An 18,015-nucleotide genomic window follows, 5' to 3' on the forward strand; every position below is an offset into this window, starting at 1 on the left:
GTATTACTGCTGATCTTTCTTTTATGTTAGTCAATATTTGCTTTATATATTTAGATGCTCTTAGGTTGCAGCATAAAATGCCCTTCTTTGTCTATTTTTATAACCTTTGTTTTAAAGTCTATTTTGTCTGATATAAGTATTGCTACCCCAGCTTTTTTTAATTTCCATTTGCATGAAATATCTTTTTCCATCTCTTTACTTTCAATCTGCATGTGTCTTTTGATCTGAAGTGGGTCTCTTGTAGGTAGAATAAGTATGAGTCTTGTTTTCTTATTCATTTAGCTACCCTATGTCTTTTGATTGGAGCATTCAATCCATTTACACTTAAAGCAATTATTGATAGGTATGTTATTATTGCCATTTTATTATTTATTTTTATGTTCTTTTTTTCCCACTTCTTCTTAAAGAAGACTCTTTACCATGGTTTGGTGGTGATGAACTCCTTTAGCTTTTCCTTGTCTGGAAAGCTCTTTAACTCTCCTTCGACTTTAAATGATAACCTTGCTGGGTGTAGTAGTCTTGGTTGTAGGTTCTTGTTTTTTAACAATTTGAATATTTTGTGCCAATTCTTTCTGGCCTTCAAAGTTTCTGTTAAAGTCAGCTGATATTCTTATGGGAGTATCCTTGTAAGAAACTAGCTACCTTTCTCTTGCTTCTTTTAAGATTCTCTCTTTGTTTTAAACTTTTGATATTTTAATTATTATATATCTTGGTATGGGCCTCTTTGGGTTCATTTTGTTTGGGACTTTCTACTTTTCTTGGACTAGTATATCTATTTCCTTAACCATGTTAGGAAAGTTTTCAGTCACTATTTCTTAAAAATACACTCTCAATTTCTTGCTCTCTCTCTTCTTCTTCTGGTACCCCTATGATGCAAATGTTGGTAGCCTTAAACTGTTCTCATTTTTTTTAATTCTTTTTTCTTTTTGCTGTTCTGATTAAGCATTTTCTACTATCTTGTCTTACAAATTGCTGATTTGATCCTCTGCTTCATCTAATCTGCTATTGATTCCTTTTAGTATATTCTTCATCTCAGTTATGATCTTCTTAATTTCTGACTGGTTCCTTTTTTATGGTTTCTATGTCTTTTTTAATGTTTACTATCTCTTTATTGAAGTTCTCGCTAAGTTCCTTGAGCATCCTTATAACCAATGTTTTGAACTCTGTATGTGATAGATTGCTTGCCTCCATTTCATTTAGTTCTTTTTCTGGAGTTTTTTCCTGTTCTTTTATTTGGAACATCTTCCTTTTTCTCCTGATTGTGGCTGCCTCTCTATGTTAGTGTCCATGTATTAGGTATGTCTGCTATGTCTCCTAGTCTTGGCAGAGTGACTTTTGTAGTAAGTACCTTGTGAGGCCCAGCAGAACAGTCTCCCTGATCACCCAAGCCGACTGCTCCAAAAAGAGTTCCTTGTATGGGTTGTGAGTGTCTTGTTGTAATCGAGCCCTGATTGCGTTGGCATGTCGGTGGGTGGAACTGACCCTAAGGATGACTGGTTGTGAGGACTAACCATGATCACAGCATAAAAGCTGCTGGGTGGGGACTAACCTCACAGAGCAGGATCTGCCCCAGAGGGCTCGGTTACCTACTGAGATCACCCTTTGGGTGTATCTCTTGTGAGACTAATTGGGTAGTGCTCAGGTGTGATCTGAAGCCAACTACCAAGTGTGTTGATTCTAGGGCTCTTAAGAGGGGCTCTAGAGTAGGTCAAGGTGAGCTGCTGCCTGTGACTGGCTCAAGGCTACCTGGTAGGAGCTACAGAGCAATCTCTGGTTATTAACTACCTGTGCTGGAGGAATGTGGGAAAGGCCACACTGCAAACTGAGGCCAGCTGCCACCAGTACCAGGCCTGAGGCAGTTCAACAAAAGGTACAGAACACCCCAAGTCCTGCCACCACCTGCCAGCTGCTGGTAAGTGTCAGCTGCTAAAAGATCCTTGGATGGTAAACACGTTGGGTAAAGAGGAGTCTCAAGGAGTCACCAAAGTGGAGCAAGTAGTGTTCACTAGGTTAATGTAGACTTAGATTTGGCATCAATGCTGAGCCTGGGGCCACTCGGCAAAAGGTACAGGGCACACCAAGGCCAGCTGCTTCCTGCCTGGGGCCTGTAGACCTTGAGAGTTTTTTAAGAAAGACTGCAATTTGAGCCAAGGCCTGCCAAAAGAGCCTCTGGTGGTGTGCAACTTGAGTGGAGCAGAGTCTTAGGGAGTCATCATGGTAGAGTGAGTAGAGTTCACCAGACTAATGCAGATTCAGATTTGGCCATGTGGGAGGAGGGCTCAACACAGGGACAATGGCAGCGGCCCCTCCAACCCTCACCCTGAAGCAACATAACTCAGTTTCTCCCTGCACATCTCTGGCATCTCCCAAACTGATATCCCTCCGCCGGAGCCCTGGGCGAGTGCCTGGAGCAAGCGAGTCTGTATGTGGGACCTTTAAGAGATCACCTGGGTTTCCAACATCTCTTTGTCTCACCTAGACAGGTGGAATCCTCACTGATTTTCACAGTCAGATGTTGCGGGGACTACTCTTGTTGGCACTGGTGCTCCAGGCTGGGGAGCCAGTTGTGGAGCTGGGACCTCTCATTCCTCAGGGAAGACCTCTGCAGCTGTAATATCTTTCTCAATTTTTAATCACCACGTGAGGGTATGGGGCCCACCTATTTCGTATCTCTGCCCCTCCTACCAGCCTCCATGCAGCTTCTTCTTTACATCTTCAGTTATAGGACTTCTGTTTAGCTAGCCTTCAGATGGTTCTCCAGGTTAATTGTTCTATAATTAACTTATAATTTTGATGTGGTTATAGGAAGAGAAAAACAGAGAGTGTACCTACTCCACCACTTTGACCAGAATCTCCCACAATTAAAGTTTTAAGAGATGGAAGATACAAGAAAAGACTCTAAACTGTTCTTGGTGGTGGTTATCTTGGGATGGAGTGATGAGGAGAAGAACTCCTCTGGAACTGGACTTCTTGTGTTAGGTGCTTTAGGTTGATTTATCCTTTTACGGCTAACATGAAATACAGTTTGGGGGTAGGGAGGAGAAAATAATGAATGCTCAGCACAGTAAGTCATGACTGGTGGAAGCGATATTGCTCAAGGTATATAAGAGCCACTGAGTCAAGAAATGGAGCCTGGGCCCACTGTGAAAATCCAGGCCCCACTTTAGAAACACATAGTAGGATCAGTAGGTGCATCAGCAATCATGTATCAATGTACGGAAGATTTCCTACATCATGCATGTTACCTTAAAAAGTAAACACTGGTAAAACCTCTGCCCTGCCAAAAGCACCTTTACAGATGGAGCATCAGTGGGAAATAAGTCCTAGCACGTGCCCAAGGGAATGTGGAAGGGACCACTATAAACTCCTCACTTCACCTGGGTCACTTATGTCAGGATGCAGAGAGGCTACAGATTTAAATTCATGTTACCACCAAATCCATGCTTCTACCAAATGAAAGAGAAATTCGAAAGAATTACCCTGCTGATTATGTGAGACCTTGCCTGAATTAATTATTCTGGCATTGTTTTCCTTATTTAGAAAAAATAAGAATGCTTTCCCTAATAAGTCCATAAATTTTCTAAACAGCTTTAGTACAGAAACCTGTTCCATGAATTCTTTCATATATGCAAAGACTGTAAGAATTCACCAGTGGAAAGAGCAGCCACACCCAGTGACTTGGCCTTATGGAAAGAAAATCGAAAGGAATGAGGTCACGCCTTGATTTGGCCCACAGAGCACCCCCTCGGGAGCACAGTCATCCTGGTGTAGATCACGCAGATACTACTGAGCAGCAGGAGAGTGAGATTTCTACCACATAGCATAAACACGGATATAGCTAGCTTATGGGCATTACATGCGAAATTTTAAAATAAATGGTAAGAGAGACTTAATAAACATGGTAGGAAATCCACAGCCATGTAGGAAAATATTGACTTTTTTGATTTAAAATAATTTAAAATGTCAATAATTCTTTACATGAAAAAAACCACAATAAACAAAATATTCTTAAAAAGCTGGACTGAAAACTATTCTTATATATTGAATACAGAATCAGTGGCATACTACATATACTCCTACAAATTAATAAGAAAAACTATGTAAACAATAGATTAACTATATTAATCATCATGTGCAAGGATGATTAACCTTGCCAGTATCTACAGAAGTTCAAGTTCAAACAATAAAGAGGTATCACTTTTCATTAATCAGATTGGCAAAGTTTTTCAGTATTGTAACAACTTATGTTGGTGAGAGTGTGGGAAAACGGGTCTCTCATATACTGAGCAGGAAGATCAATTACTGCAACTTTCCAGGGTATACCTGGGCAAAATTATTTTAAAATCCTTTGACACAGCATTTCCACTTCTAGAATAACTTTTTAGAAATAAAAGTTGCTGTTTATAATAAATAAGATCATCACACTGTTTTGTTTATTTTGTTTCTTAGATTCCATATGTAACTGAAACCAGGTGGCATTTGTATTTCTCCATCTGATTTACTCTACTCAGCATAATATCCTCCAAGTCTAACCATGTTGTTGCAAATGGCAAGACTTAATTTATTTACTTACTTACTTACTTACTTACTTACTTACTTATTTTTATGGCTGAGTAATATTCCATTGTATATGTGTACCACTTCTTCTTTATCCATTCATCTACTGATGGACACCCAGGTTGCCTCATATCTTGGCTTTTGTAAATAACACTACAATGAATATATGGATGCAATGTTTCTTCAAAGTAGTGTTTTGGGTTTCTATGGATGAGTACTCAGAAGTGGGATTACTGGGTCCTTCTTTATCTCTTGTTATAGCCTTTGGTTTAGAATCTATTTTGTCAGGTATAAGTATTGGTACCCCAGATTTTTTTCATTTCCATTTTCATGAAATATATTTTTCTATATCCTTACTTTTAGTCTGTGTGTGTCTTTTGATCTAAAGTGAGTCTTTTGTAGACAGCATATGTAAAGGTCTAAAAATATGGAATGCTTCATGAATTTGTTCACTCTTGCTCAGGGGTCATGCTATCTTTTTTGTATCATTCCAATTTTAGTAGTATATGTGCTGCTGAAGCAAGACGGCCTCTCTTTTTGTGAAGAAATAAAAGGGTATTTCTCTCTCTCTCTCTCTCTCTCTCTCTTTCTTTCTCTGTAAATCTATACAACGTGTATGGAGAGGTAGGAATGCTTTCTTTGTCATTAGAAGAGAAAACTTATGAAGGTTTACACCAACCTGTTGGCTTCGACACCCTTAGCAGTTTTAAAAAGAGAAGGAAATGGATAGCTATTGATATTAATTTTGATATTAATAGATAAATATTGATATTAATACTATGCCTGTGTCACTCTCGCTATTACTGCAGCCATATATTACTTTTTTTATGATGTAAACTGTGAAAGAAACTATCTCCTAGACAAAAGTAGTCATTGATATATCTGCAAAGAAAATCTAGCAAGTTGGATTATGTTAATTGCTATTTTCTTTTTTTTTTTTTTGCCTATATGTATTTGTAAACGTTTCCATGATGAAAATATATTACTGTTGGAAAAAGAAAGCAATAGGTATATGTTCACACAAGCCAAAATAAAATTCTCATGTTAACCTTAGAGAATGGCATCTGCTGGCCCTTTCCGGTGTTGGTAAGCAGAGGGTATCAGGAGTTACCATTGTCACATGACCAGCTAGTACCTGCAAATACCCCCCAGTTTCTAATGGGCTGAGGGTGGTGGAGAGAAGGTGTTCTCACTCATTTACCCACCTTTGCTCAGAGAAGGTTGTGCATACACTCTCTGCTAACACCACACTGGCCACCTCAAGGGCTGCAAAGACAGCATGTACGTCCTCAGTGCTGTGTAGCCCACTGACAAACAACCTCTTTCACACATTTCTGAGTTCCTTCACCACTGGGAGGAAGGTGCTTTTGAAATGGCTCTCACTTGTTGCAGTGCACTTGGGCCGTCTCTGAAGATTGAGCTGGATTAGAGAATCTCCTTTGGGAGTAGAAAACTAGCAGACTTTTGAAGAGCAGTTCTACTACACAAGAAAGAGTATCTGTCGACATAGGAATCAAGAAGGCTCCTAGGGCTCTCCAGCATAGTCCTCCACATTCACAGCCCAGGAAATAAAACCTGGAGAGATGAAGCTGCCCAAATGAAGAGGCAGAGCCAGACTTTACTTCCACGTCTTCTAATCCATATTGGGCCAAGGACACAGAGCTCACCAGATATTTTCCCTTCTCTTGCACATAGTCAGACCACCCTTCCAGCCTTCCTTGCATTCTGGAATGTGGGTGGGGAGTGTTGCTAGCCATTTTTAAGACTAATTCATTGGAATCCCCTACACATGGTCTTCCCATTCTCCTCTTCATATGTTCTTAGAAAGCAGATATTCAAGATTGTGGAGCAGAACTTCACGTGAGAGAGAAATAACCCTGTGTGGAGTCAACACTGACCCTCAGGAGTTCTTCAGCAGTTAGCCCAATACGACTGCAGTAGATTCCTTTGTGTTTCTCCTTTTTCACCATGTGCCCCCGCCCCAATATAACATTTTCTTTGAGGAATTTTCTGAAAGTGTTATCGGTACTCACTTGCTTTATTCAAATACACGCTTTCCACATGATCCATATGACCATTAAAATGTGTGATGACAGAAGAGGTCTTGGGTATGTTTACAGAAATGAGTCTAACTGGCTGTAGAACCAAAGACCGGTGAACTAAGCCACTCTGGGCTGAGGGGTTGTCTCAGGCTCCTCGGCAACCACAAGCCATCAACATCTACAGGATGAAAGATGGCACGATCAGTCAGATAGAGAAAATAGGAAATGGAGCAAGAAAAATCATCACAGAACAAACAATGATCAGCCTGAGAATAAATACTGTAGCACAAGAGGTGAAGAAAAAACAAACAAACAAAGTTACCTCCGAATCCCCTACTCCCCGATCACAAGTCCTTTCAGGAGGCGGGAGATGAGGTCAAGGGCATGGAGTGGTCCTGTTCCACCGCGGCACACTGGCATGCTCCAGCAAGAATGCAGAGCCCACAGCCCGGCAGCCTGTTTTCTCCTCTCTTCTCTATCCAATGGCTCCGAGAAGAGGAATTGAGCCCCTATGTTCTTGATCCCTGGTGCCCTCAGCTCCTCCTCTATGAGGTCTTCCTGACTCCAGCCATGACCTCTCTCTTCCTCTCCAATAGAAGGTAAAATAAGAGTCAATGAGCTGAGAAAAGTTCTTAGTTTCAGAGCTGGATAATAAGGATAAGATAAAAATTGGCAGAGATTAAAAAAAAAAAAAAAGCTCAAACTAAGAGTGTCCAAGTGATTCCAATAGGGAGAGGTACCAGGGCGGACAGAAGGACGGCAAACACAAAGGGAGCAATGACCTGCTGTGACCTGATGAACTCGATCTGGCTGTTGCTGACCCCAGCCTGGAGAAGGGGAGGCAGGACTGTGTTCCCTGGGGGAGATATGCCCTGTCCCCAGGGCTTACAGGTGTCTAAGTGACGCATTCTAATGCAGTGCAGTTTACCTAGGCATATGTGACTTGCAGGGCTCATCTAAGATGCCTCAGCCACAGGGCAGAATTAATCCTCTGATCCTCACACTCCCACAGGAAGAATAACCGAGCATTCTGTGGCTGTAGGCTATGTGGACCATTGTGTAGCAACACACAGAAGTGGCAAAAGCAGCTCAAGTTTGTTATCAAAGCAATAACCACCAGTGACTGCAGAACTGGTTTCCTCCCTCTGGATCCCTGTCCAGTTCCTCCTCCTCACCTTCCAGTGTGACAAAAGGACTCAGAGAAAGCCTTTCCCATCACTTAGCTAACAGTTATTTCAACCCCTTCCTACCTCCACACCCACATAGTCTTTGGGAAGACAGTGAAGAGAAATATTTGGAAAGCAGCAAGAAGAGTATTTCCCTGGAGTACACAGTGGGCAGTGGGGAAACCATTGGTAACATGGCTTCTGATTTAATTCAGACAAATCTTCCACTCTCAGAATCTCACCTGGAACCCCACCAGCACCCAGCTCAATGACTTTGCATTGAGAAACCAGTTTCAAAGTCACCATTTGTTGTTCTTTCATCAAGGAGGTTTTCCAGTTTTCCTAGAATGTATCTTCCTATGACCATATTGAAAATCCCAAGTCTATGGCCATGCCACCCTGAACGTGCCCAATCTCATTTTATCTCGGAAGCTAAGCAGGGTCGGGCCTGGTTAGCACTTGGATGGGAGACCACCTAGGAAGACCAGGTGCTGTAAGCATTAAAAAAAAGAAAAGAAAAGAAAATTCTAAGTAGACATTAAAATGGATGAGACAGACATGCTTAAACTGACTGGAAAGACATTCAAGGTACATTGCTCTTTGACAAAACAGATTTGTAGAACAGAATGGGAAGCATAATTTCATTAGAAGATGGATGGATGGATGGATGGATGGATGGATGGATGGATGGATGGATGATGGATGAATGGATGGATAGATGGATGGATGGATGGATGGATGGATGGACGGACGGACGGACGAATGGATGGATAGATGATAGACAGACAATTTTTAATGTGCATAGAAAAAGGTGTGGAAGGAAAACGCATCACACACTTTATATAAGCAGCTGGAAGGACAATGGGTATAGAGTAAAGATATCATTTATTTTAATCATTTCCATTAGTTTACATTTTTTCCTACTATTTTTCCTATTACTGCTTTTAAAAGTAGTAAATACTGGTTGTCAAAAATTCAAAAGGTACAAAAGATTATAAACTGAAGGACAAAATTCTTTTTTTCCTTCTAAATAAAAGTATCATTAACATTTTCTTGTGTGTCTTCTTATAAAATATACATTCATGTAAACTATCCTTTATACAATTTAATAAGTATATGTTTATATATCTTCTGTATCATTCAACTTCCAATTTCAATCAATAATATCTTTTTAAATTGTGACTAATATCTTATTTTATGGATATAATAATTTATTTAATCAGTCCCTTAGACATGGACACTTTGATGGTTTCTAGAATTTAATTTTTTAAATAACTATGGAGGTAACATCTTCACACTTAAACATACCTTTTCAGGGGAGAAAGGATTTTCACATGTCAAATATATTTCAAATATATTTTAACTCATGAAATCTGTGGGATGAAAGTAGTATGCATTCTTAAATTCGATAGCTATTGCAGAATGCTTTTCCAAAAATGTTACACTGATTATATCCTGCTCACACCACATTGTATGTCTTTAAATTCCAGTTGTTAAAATTTAAATCTAGATCTGCATCTTTTTAGGTATTCGATGGCTATGTACATTTCTTTTCAACAATATTTTGGTGTCCCAAAAGAAAATCTGAGTGAGATATAATTTAGTATTGTCTAATAAAGTGTGTGTGCCTGTGTGTCTTCAAGTGTTTCCTCAAATTTTAGACAGTTTACCCTTGCTTGTGGTCACATTTATAACTTTAAATAATCTACTGCAAACTCTTTTTTGACTTGTAAAATGTGAGAGTTTGGAGCCATGTAAGTGGACTGGTTCACAGCATAGGACTCCAGTTCCTTTGGCAGGTCACCTGTGTCCCTAGGGTCAGATGCAGTAAAAGAGAGGCATGGATATCCACTTTGCTCTCTTTGGCCCCAATTTGTTCTTAGGGGTCCCTGAGTTTCCCTCTTAGGCTCCAGTGTGTCTTGTTCGCTCCACCATGTGTGCAGTTGTTCTGTTAAAAGACCTGCAGTGACTTCAGGCCAACCACTAGCAACAAAGGCAACACAGAGCACAGACTTCCTCTCCATGGTCATTGACTAATTTTCAGATCCACCAACTGGACTCACCCACACTATTATTATTTTCTCAGATTCTCCCACAATTGTTTAAGGTCTAATGTTTGCACACATGCATGCGCGCGCACACACACACACACACACACACACACACACACTCAAAGCCCCTTATCCCATGTCATTTGAAGCAATTCTGTTTTCCAGATCAACCCTAACTAATAAAGATCATATGTTATTCTAAAATATATCAATTAAATCATAAAGCTCTGACTATCTCTTCTCTTATAGTGCCTTCCTGCACGTGTTATAAACAGAGGACACACTTATATTTACAACAGTCATAGAAACACCAATTTCCTTCACCACTGTGCTGTAAGGTTGGGTGACTTCACACTTCAAAAGGCTCATCTGAGCACCCCCCAAAGCAAAAGATGAGGGAGTAGGGAAGAATGAGTCACCCTCCTGTGCTCTCTCTGCCTCCTTTCAGGCCCACCCACCTCCTACCACTGCTCTCAGTGGGACTCGCCCTTTGCCTCCACTCATGCTCCTCTTCATCACCTGAAACCAGACAAGAGCTCTCCATCCCCAGGTAGTTAGGAAAAACAAAAATCAGGCCTACACTAAAGAATATTCAGCCCAGGTGCTAATAGAAGAGCCTGATACTTTCTGGGCAAGATGAATTTTTATTCTATGCTCACTTTTATTTTTTTCATTTATTTTTATGCCTATAAACATTTTGTGACAAAGAAAAGTAAAGAAGGAAGGATGAGCAGGGAGAGAAGTCGACATCAGAATGAGGAAATTGCTGGTCAACGATCATTAATCATATGCCGTTTGCCTACAGACCTTACCTACTTTCAAGAAAATTGCCTCAGACCGCCAGTTTCCTTGAATTGTAACTTTGATCATGTGACCTTGATACTTGAGGAGGCCTATATCCTTCCCAAGTAAGAAATGTCACATCTCATAAAATAGGGAAAGGATAGGAACCAGCATGGGTCATCCTGTTGAAAGGCGGGTGGAGGGGTAACAATTCTGAGTTTCTATTTCTTAAGCTTTAAGAAAGGTGGTGACACCATTAAATGGTATTTTATGGAGAAATTTTTAATGGCATGGGAAAACACACACCATAAATTAAGCTTTAAAAATATGACAAAAGTATTTTAAAGGTTATAAACAAAATGCACAATGTGTATGTGTTTATAAGACATCAAATATTATTTCTGGGAAGTCAGATTTTGAATTTTTTCTTTTTGAGGTTTTTTAAATGTTTACAATAACTATGAATTGTTTCTATACTTAGAAAAATAATAAGTGCTATTTTGTAAAAGAGAGAGAGATGTTTAACTTGGTAGAAATAAGACAACACCCCTAAGTTTGGGCTTAGTGCCACAGTAATGTACAATTCTCAAAAGTGCCAGAAGACATGTTTTTCACTCATGTTATCTGAACTCAAACTTGTTTGCTCCTCTCAAACTTGTGTTTGCTCTTTCAAAACTTGACCCTCTTCAGTTCTTCTCTATTTCAATGATTATCCTTTTACTCACTGAGTAAAACACCTCCCTTTCCCTACGTCTCCTTATCTAACACAATAACATTTGGAAAGTTGACATTCTAAAATGTCTTTTAACTCTATCCTCTTCTCTTAACTCCATCCAGAATACTCCTCCACCCTTTACCCCTAGTCAACCCCACATTGTTTCTCTGTCTGACAGGAGTTTAAGATCTGCTTTCTTCACTTTTCTCTATTTTACATCATCCCAAATCAGCCCACCTACCGTACTGATGTGGGTACTGATGGCTGTTTTCTACTGAGTCTCCATTTCCAGTTGCAGATCTAATAGTCATATCAAATATAACAGAATGGAAATTTTAGATTTCCATCACCAAATCTGTTACTTCCCTGGCCTTCACCATTTTAGGAAATGATAATATCATTCCCTTAGCTCATCCCCACACCCCGGAGGCTTCCAGCTCATTTATCGGTGTAAAGTTTCCTCAGCCACAGCTCCAGAGTACATTTTGAATTCTTCCATTTCGTTCCATCTACACTGCTACTACCAGAGTCCCTGCCAACATCATCTCCTGTCTACAGTACTGTAATAACCTCCTAACTGGTCTCTCTGCTTTCATTTCTCACCCTATAATCTATTAACACAGAGAGATCTTAAAATCAAAGCAGAACAATAACCTGGTTAAACCCCTTCGGCGGATTTGCTTTGCATGCAGAAGTAAAATGGACACCTTCTCTTGTACGACTTGTTGCTGACCACTACTTAGATCTCACCTTTTATTCACCCTTCCAAACACAGGTTCCAAATGCTCTGACCTCTTTCTGTTGCTCAAATAGACCAAGGTTGATCACAGTTTAGGAACCTGGTGCTTTCTGTTTGTACTGCCAGGAATTTTTCCCTCTGGCTTTTTTATGGTCTGGCAAAGCTCAGAGCATATGTAACTTTCTAACAGAGATTTTCCTGGTTACCAATTTAGATAAGCAACCAACCACCAGTTTGTACCCCTTCTCTCATATTATCTATTTTATTTCCTCCTTTGCATTCATAACTATATGAAATAGTCATCTCTGTTAACATCCTTTGATGTGACTTATCAATTTCCCTCCACTAGAAAGTAAACACATTGTCCGTTTTTTTCACTGCTGTTTCTTGGAGTCTAATAAAGTCCTTGTGATTATTAAATCTTCATTGAATGGATAAAGGAATTAACCTTCAAAACTTTCTCACAGATTTTACATTAGTATATCTTACTGTCTCGTGGGATTAAGTCATAATCTAAGATTTCATAGTATAAACTTACATTAACTGTAGAGAAGCTGACTACCATGCCACATTTGCCAGAAACTGTACTGCCTCACTGCTGTGCAAATGAGGAGGACATTAAAAGCATGATGGCATCATTCATAAAAGCATGCTCAGCTTTCCCAGTACCACCAGAACTGGAGGGTTCATCACTTCAAGTTGCCTAAGAATACCATTTGTCACTCTCTGACGTCTGTGGTATGTGCTGGAGGAAGCAAGCAGCTGTCACATGATAGATCAGGGAGCAGAGAAAAGGCTTCACTTTCTGTTATTATGCTTCTGTCCCGCTCCAGGAGAGACTCTATCCTTTAGAGAAAAAAAATTAAAAAAACATTCCAAAAGTGGAGGAGAAATATGTAGGTAGAAGGACAGAACTTCATTGCTTCTTTTTCATTTGATAGATACTCACACTCAAATCATGAAGGTATTCATATTAATATTGGTATTGGACACCCACCAAATAGATATGGCAGTCCCACACTCAGATGGGTAAGCCGTAAGGACTCGGAGACACTGACTTCTCATGTCCTGTTTCTCCTCAGAGAGCAGCCCTTAGAGAGTATTCTTGAGAGCAGTGATCACTATCCAGCTACAGCAGATTGAAGCAACATGGCTAATCATGATCCAAATAGCCCAAATAAACAAAGCCCCCCATTTTTCATCATTAATTTCCTTTGATTTTTTGGTGTTATTTGGAAACTCGGGTATTCTAGATTCTGTGCATAGTGTTTGGAGAGATAGTGAGATATACTAATATAAAAACTGTGAGAAAGTCCTTAGGATTCAGAAGGTGCCCTGGTCTGCTAGAACAGAGAAGCAGGCACGAGGGTCAGAGAAAAATCTAGGTAACAAATTTGCCTCACTGTCCAGAGTGAATTTAATCTTGCCTTGATCATATTGTGATCATAAAAGTGATAGCTCTGGATGTGCACCAATGGAGGGTAGAAGCTAACATTAAGGCAGCATTAGAGTATTATAGAGGAAGAGTTTATAGCTACAAATGCAGGTAGATCAAATGGCCCATAAGGACTTTCCTTTTCTTGCTTCACTTAGTATATGCTAAGAGTTATAAGATCACAATCAAATACAAAGGAAATCTCTTGGAGAAAGCAGATCCAGGGGCAGAAGTAGAGACAGGTTTCCTAGACAAGCAAGGTTACATAAACTCAAGTCCACACTTGGACACCAGAGCCTCTCCTCTTGACAGCATGTTAGCTCTTTTTTAAAATCACCAGAATGAACACAAACCAGAATCTGGACTTCAGCCCATTCTCTTAGACAAATATTATTAGTCAGAGTATTTGACCCCTTGAAATCTGAGTTCGCAAGATCAGGGAGAAGAGACAACTGAGCAGAAGAGCCAATAATAAAAAATAAAATAAACAATCCATATTGGATGCAGGATAATTAATATACTAAGACAGATAAAGAACTTATATATAATGAATATTTTTGAAGATAGAAGCTACTGTTGACAGGAAAGTTTTAAAAAGACAGAAGTTTTAAAAAAAGAACCAAGTAGAAATACTAGTCATGAAAAATATGAGTTAAAAAGGAACTCAATACATGGAATTAATTGTTGAATGGATATAACTAGAAAGAAAAAGTGTGAGCTGAAAAAGTGGGTGAAGAACTTCTCTGGGAAGGCGTCAAGGAGGATCAAAGAGATAGAGAATCTGAATGAAAAGGTAATAAATGTGATTGCTATAGCTAACAATATATTTATATACTTCAAGTCTAACAGAGAAAATTTGTGCAGAGAGAAATAAATTGGAAGAAATAAGAAATTAAATTTTACTAAATTAGAGAAGGATGAAAGTCTTCAAGTTGAAAGGCCTAACCATGTACCAAAAGATAGATAAGGAAAAATCTACAATAGAAACATTGTAGGAGTATTTAACAATATCAAGAGACAAAGAAAAATTCCAAAAGTGTTTAGTGAGAAGGAGCTAATTATTTTTTTAAAAATCAGAAGCTGAATGCCATTAATCTTCTAAAAATATCATGGAGAATAAGAAGGCAATAGAGTCATACTCTCATACTATTTGAGTATTTGAGTACTATTTCAGTTATTTGAACTGAAAGAAAAGAACTTCAAAACAGAATTTTATGTTTAGCTACATTCTAGTTTGAATGAAAAGGCAAAAATGTGGTCTTAGGAGTGTGTAACTTCACACTTCTTAGTACTGAAGAGACTTCTTTGAAAACAGTCTTGAAAAAGGTCTTACAATAAGAAAAATAACTCCAAGAAGAAACTGGGAAATAAAGAGGAGTAACATTGAAGAAATAGCAATGAAATTGTTGCTTCTAATAAATTGAGTACACAGAAAAGATTACTTCTAATATTCCAGAACTAAAATGGAGAGATACTTGCTAGATTCTAGACATCTACCAGACAAAACCACAGCCCCACGGCTGTGGTTTCAGTGAACCAAGCTGGGAGCTGATCTTCCAGCCCCCAGAGGTGATACTTTGATTCTCCTATAGGCTACTAGCATCAGCAGAACTGAGCAGGCAGCTGATCCTTCATCCCCCCACCAGGCAGAAGCATGCGTTGCTCTGATTCCCTCACCACTAAACACACACACTCACACACACGTGCACACGCACACGCACACCCAAGCGCGCACACACACACACACACACGCACAACTTGCAAAACTGATGGAATCCGAAAATGATTGTTTCAATATAAATTTCCTGGTTGTGATAGTCTACTAGAGTTATACAAGATGTTACTATTAGGGAAAATTGAGTGAGGGGTATATAAGCTCTGTATTAATTCTTACAGCTGCATATCAGTCAACAATCCCAAAATAAAATGTTAGAGAATTGAGTATATATGCATCTAATAATATAGTCTGAAAAATACATGGCTATATAGTTAAATCAATATAACGCCCTTCTCAAAACAGAAAAACAAGTTATAAAATAAGCAAAGCTATATGAATTAAATAATATGATGACTAGGCTCAAGCTAATAGTTGCATGTAGAATATATACCATAAACAAAAACGGAGATATTTCTCTCTGTTTTTTTTTATCCATTTGGTACCCATTTTGTTTTGCAAACAAAATTCATTAGTAACTCTAATTGTCTATCTGTGCCTAACAGATGGCAGAAGGTATTAGCAATAGGTAAAATTGACTATATGCACTTAGAATGTACAAGGGGTTTCTATAAATGGACAAATGATCCAAGTGGGCAATTCATAAATGAAGAACACATGGCCAACAAGTATATGAAGAGATGCTCGAAATCACTCTAAATCTGAGACATCCAAATTACAAAAGCAATGAGATCTATATATACCTACATCTATGGCTTGGCAAAAACTAGTGAACTACGTAATACCAATGGAAGATCTAGGGAGATGGGGACCATCATGCTCATGTGCCAAGCCCAAATGTGAACTTGCACAACCAGGCCCACCTCAGTAAAGCCAAGCATATTCATCACTGACAAGCCAGAAATTCTGCTACTAGGAATATACTCCAAAGGCTTCACCAGCAATTCCACACCAGGATTTTGCTGAGGATTTTCATGGCTGCATTGTCGAAGATTGGTGAAATATGGTGGATGCAGACCAGTCAACACCTGCAGCAGTTATAAGCAACAAGCCAGATGTGCAGAGAACCCAGAGGAGAGAGCTTACAAAGGCACTGATTACATAAAAGGTGAGAGACAGAACAAGGATCTAGCACACACATTCTATGTGGATTTAAAAGAAACATAAAGACACAAAGAACATTTTATATGTCTTCAAGACAGGTACATATAAAAACTTGTGCCTCTTTAAGGTGGGGTTGAAATAGGAGTAAGAAGTTAGAAACAAATGGGATAAAAAGTAAAACCAGAAAAAGCCTCTACATAGATTGATGAAAAGAATGATAATATCTTAAATTATAAATGAAGAGAAAATAACATAAGACTATTATGTAGAGGTAGGGCAGTAGGAGGAATAAAACCAGAAACTTTCCAGGAAGTCACCACTAGGTGGAACAGAGGTGGGAGGGTCAGGCAAGAAAGGCACTGCTCTAACTTTAAGGTCCTCTTTTCTTTTTTACCCTGAGCATGTACACTTTGGTAAAAATAGAAAAAGAAAGAAGGAACAAAGACTCAGGGCATGCAAACAAACAAATTGAAAGCTAGCTGCATCACAGCCTCTGAGCCTGCTTCTGCTTCAACTTGCCCTCTGTTCTCAAGCCACCACGGTGGCCCGGCTCTTAAGTGCAGCCAGCACCCTGGAGTGAGAAGTGAGGGTGTTACACCCTTCTTCCAAGCCTACTCCTTCCAAGTAGGTGCTCTCAATTTGGCCCAGCGTTTTTCTTCCCAACTGACAGGGTGCTGGAGTGACAGCCCTACCATGCAGGCGGCTGCCCCATGGGAGGCCCTGCCAGAACAAGTTGCTTAGTAACCCAAAGTTGTTTCCCAAGGAAAATGCAATCATTGTTTCTACACAAAACGTTCCCTATCCCTGGCTAGGCCTGTCTGCAGAAAGCAATTTCTACAAAACCCTGCAGGAAAAGACAGTAAAAAACGTGCTCGGCTTTGGTCTCCTCATATACAGTTCTTAGCCAAGAACTGGAAGGTACACTCAGCATAACAGCTAAAGGAGCCACAGGAGGGACAGAGGGGCTCCATCCTGGTCATCGGGATCTTGAGCCCTTCCTTGCTACAAATCCACCAAAACCTTGGCAACCCACTGTCTCCTCAGCTGACTTTGCCCCAAGAGCCAGAAGATCATAATGAAACCATGAAGCCAATGGGTCCTGCACGCACCTTCCACAACCACAGGCCTTTTCCAAAGGTTGCATGGCCCTCGAATGCCTACCCAGTGCTTGTCTCCAACTTTCTCTAGAACTGGTCTGTCAGCACCGAGCTGAACAAGAAGGGAAGGTTTTGATGGTGAGAAGCCCAATTGAAAGAACACACGAGGAGCTGACATGAGAATGAAACAGCAGGCACCAAGTTTATTGTGGAAAGTGCGGGCTTCCATGCTAAGGGACCACATGGACTTTTTCTATGTCAGAGAACAATAGTGACATTCTGCTACACATGTGTGATACAACAAGTTGAATTATGTTTACACATGTTAGTTGCAGGCGTCCTACAACACTAATGTAACATTCCTAATCTGGAGTCCTATTCCCATCCACGAGCCTGGATCACAGCCAGACTTGGGACCAGACAGGCCTGGGACCCACAAGGTCAGACAGACCAATGCCCCCCCCCCCAAGTTTCCTGAGACATGAGAGCAGAGTGGACCTAGTGGGCCTTTCTCACCTGCTCCTGGCCAGCCTGGCAGTGGCTAAGGGCCTAGGGCAACACTTTCCAGCTTCAGCCAGGTCTGCAGCCCCTTCTCCTCCTTCTTGTCCCTTCAGGCGCCTGGTCCAGCAGATTACTGTGAGTCATCCAATG

General features: G+C 40.0%; 1 non-coding gene and 1 pseudogene across 1 annotated transcript; one reads left to right on the top strand and one right to left on the bottom strand.

Annotated features, from left to right (window-relative positions):
• Positions 1-4,978: 4,978 nt before the first annotated feature.
• LOC111746933 lies at positions 4,979-5,080 on the bottom strand. Its single transcript, XR_002783330.1, has one exon. It is a non-coding gene; the product is annotated as a U6 spliceosomal RNA (small nuclear RNA).
• A 3,066-nt stretch (positions 5,081-8,146) lies between these two features.
• Positions 8,147-8,265, top strand: LOC111746927 (annotated as a pseudogene).
• The last annotated feature ends 9,750 nt before the right edge of the window (positions 8,266-18,015 follow it).

The sequence above is a fragment of the Pteropus vampyrus genome, unplaced genomic scaffold (assembly GCF_000151845.1).
Source record: "Pteropus vampyrus isolate Shadow unplaced genomic scaffold, Pvam_2.0 Scaffold205, whole genome shotgun sequence".
NCBI classification, from domain to species: domain Eukaryota; kingdom Metazoa; phylum Chordata; class Mammalia; order Chiroptera; family Pteropodidae; genus Pteropus; species Pteropus vampyrus.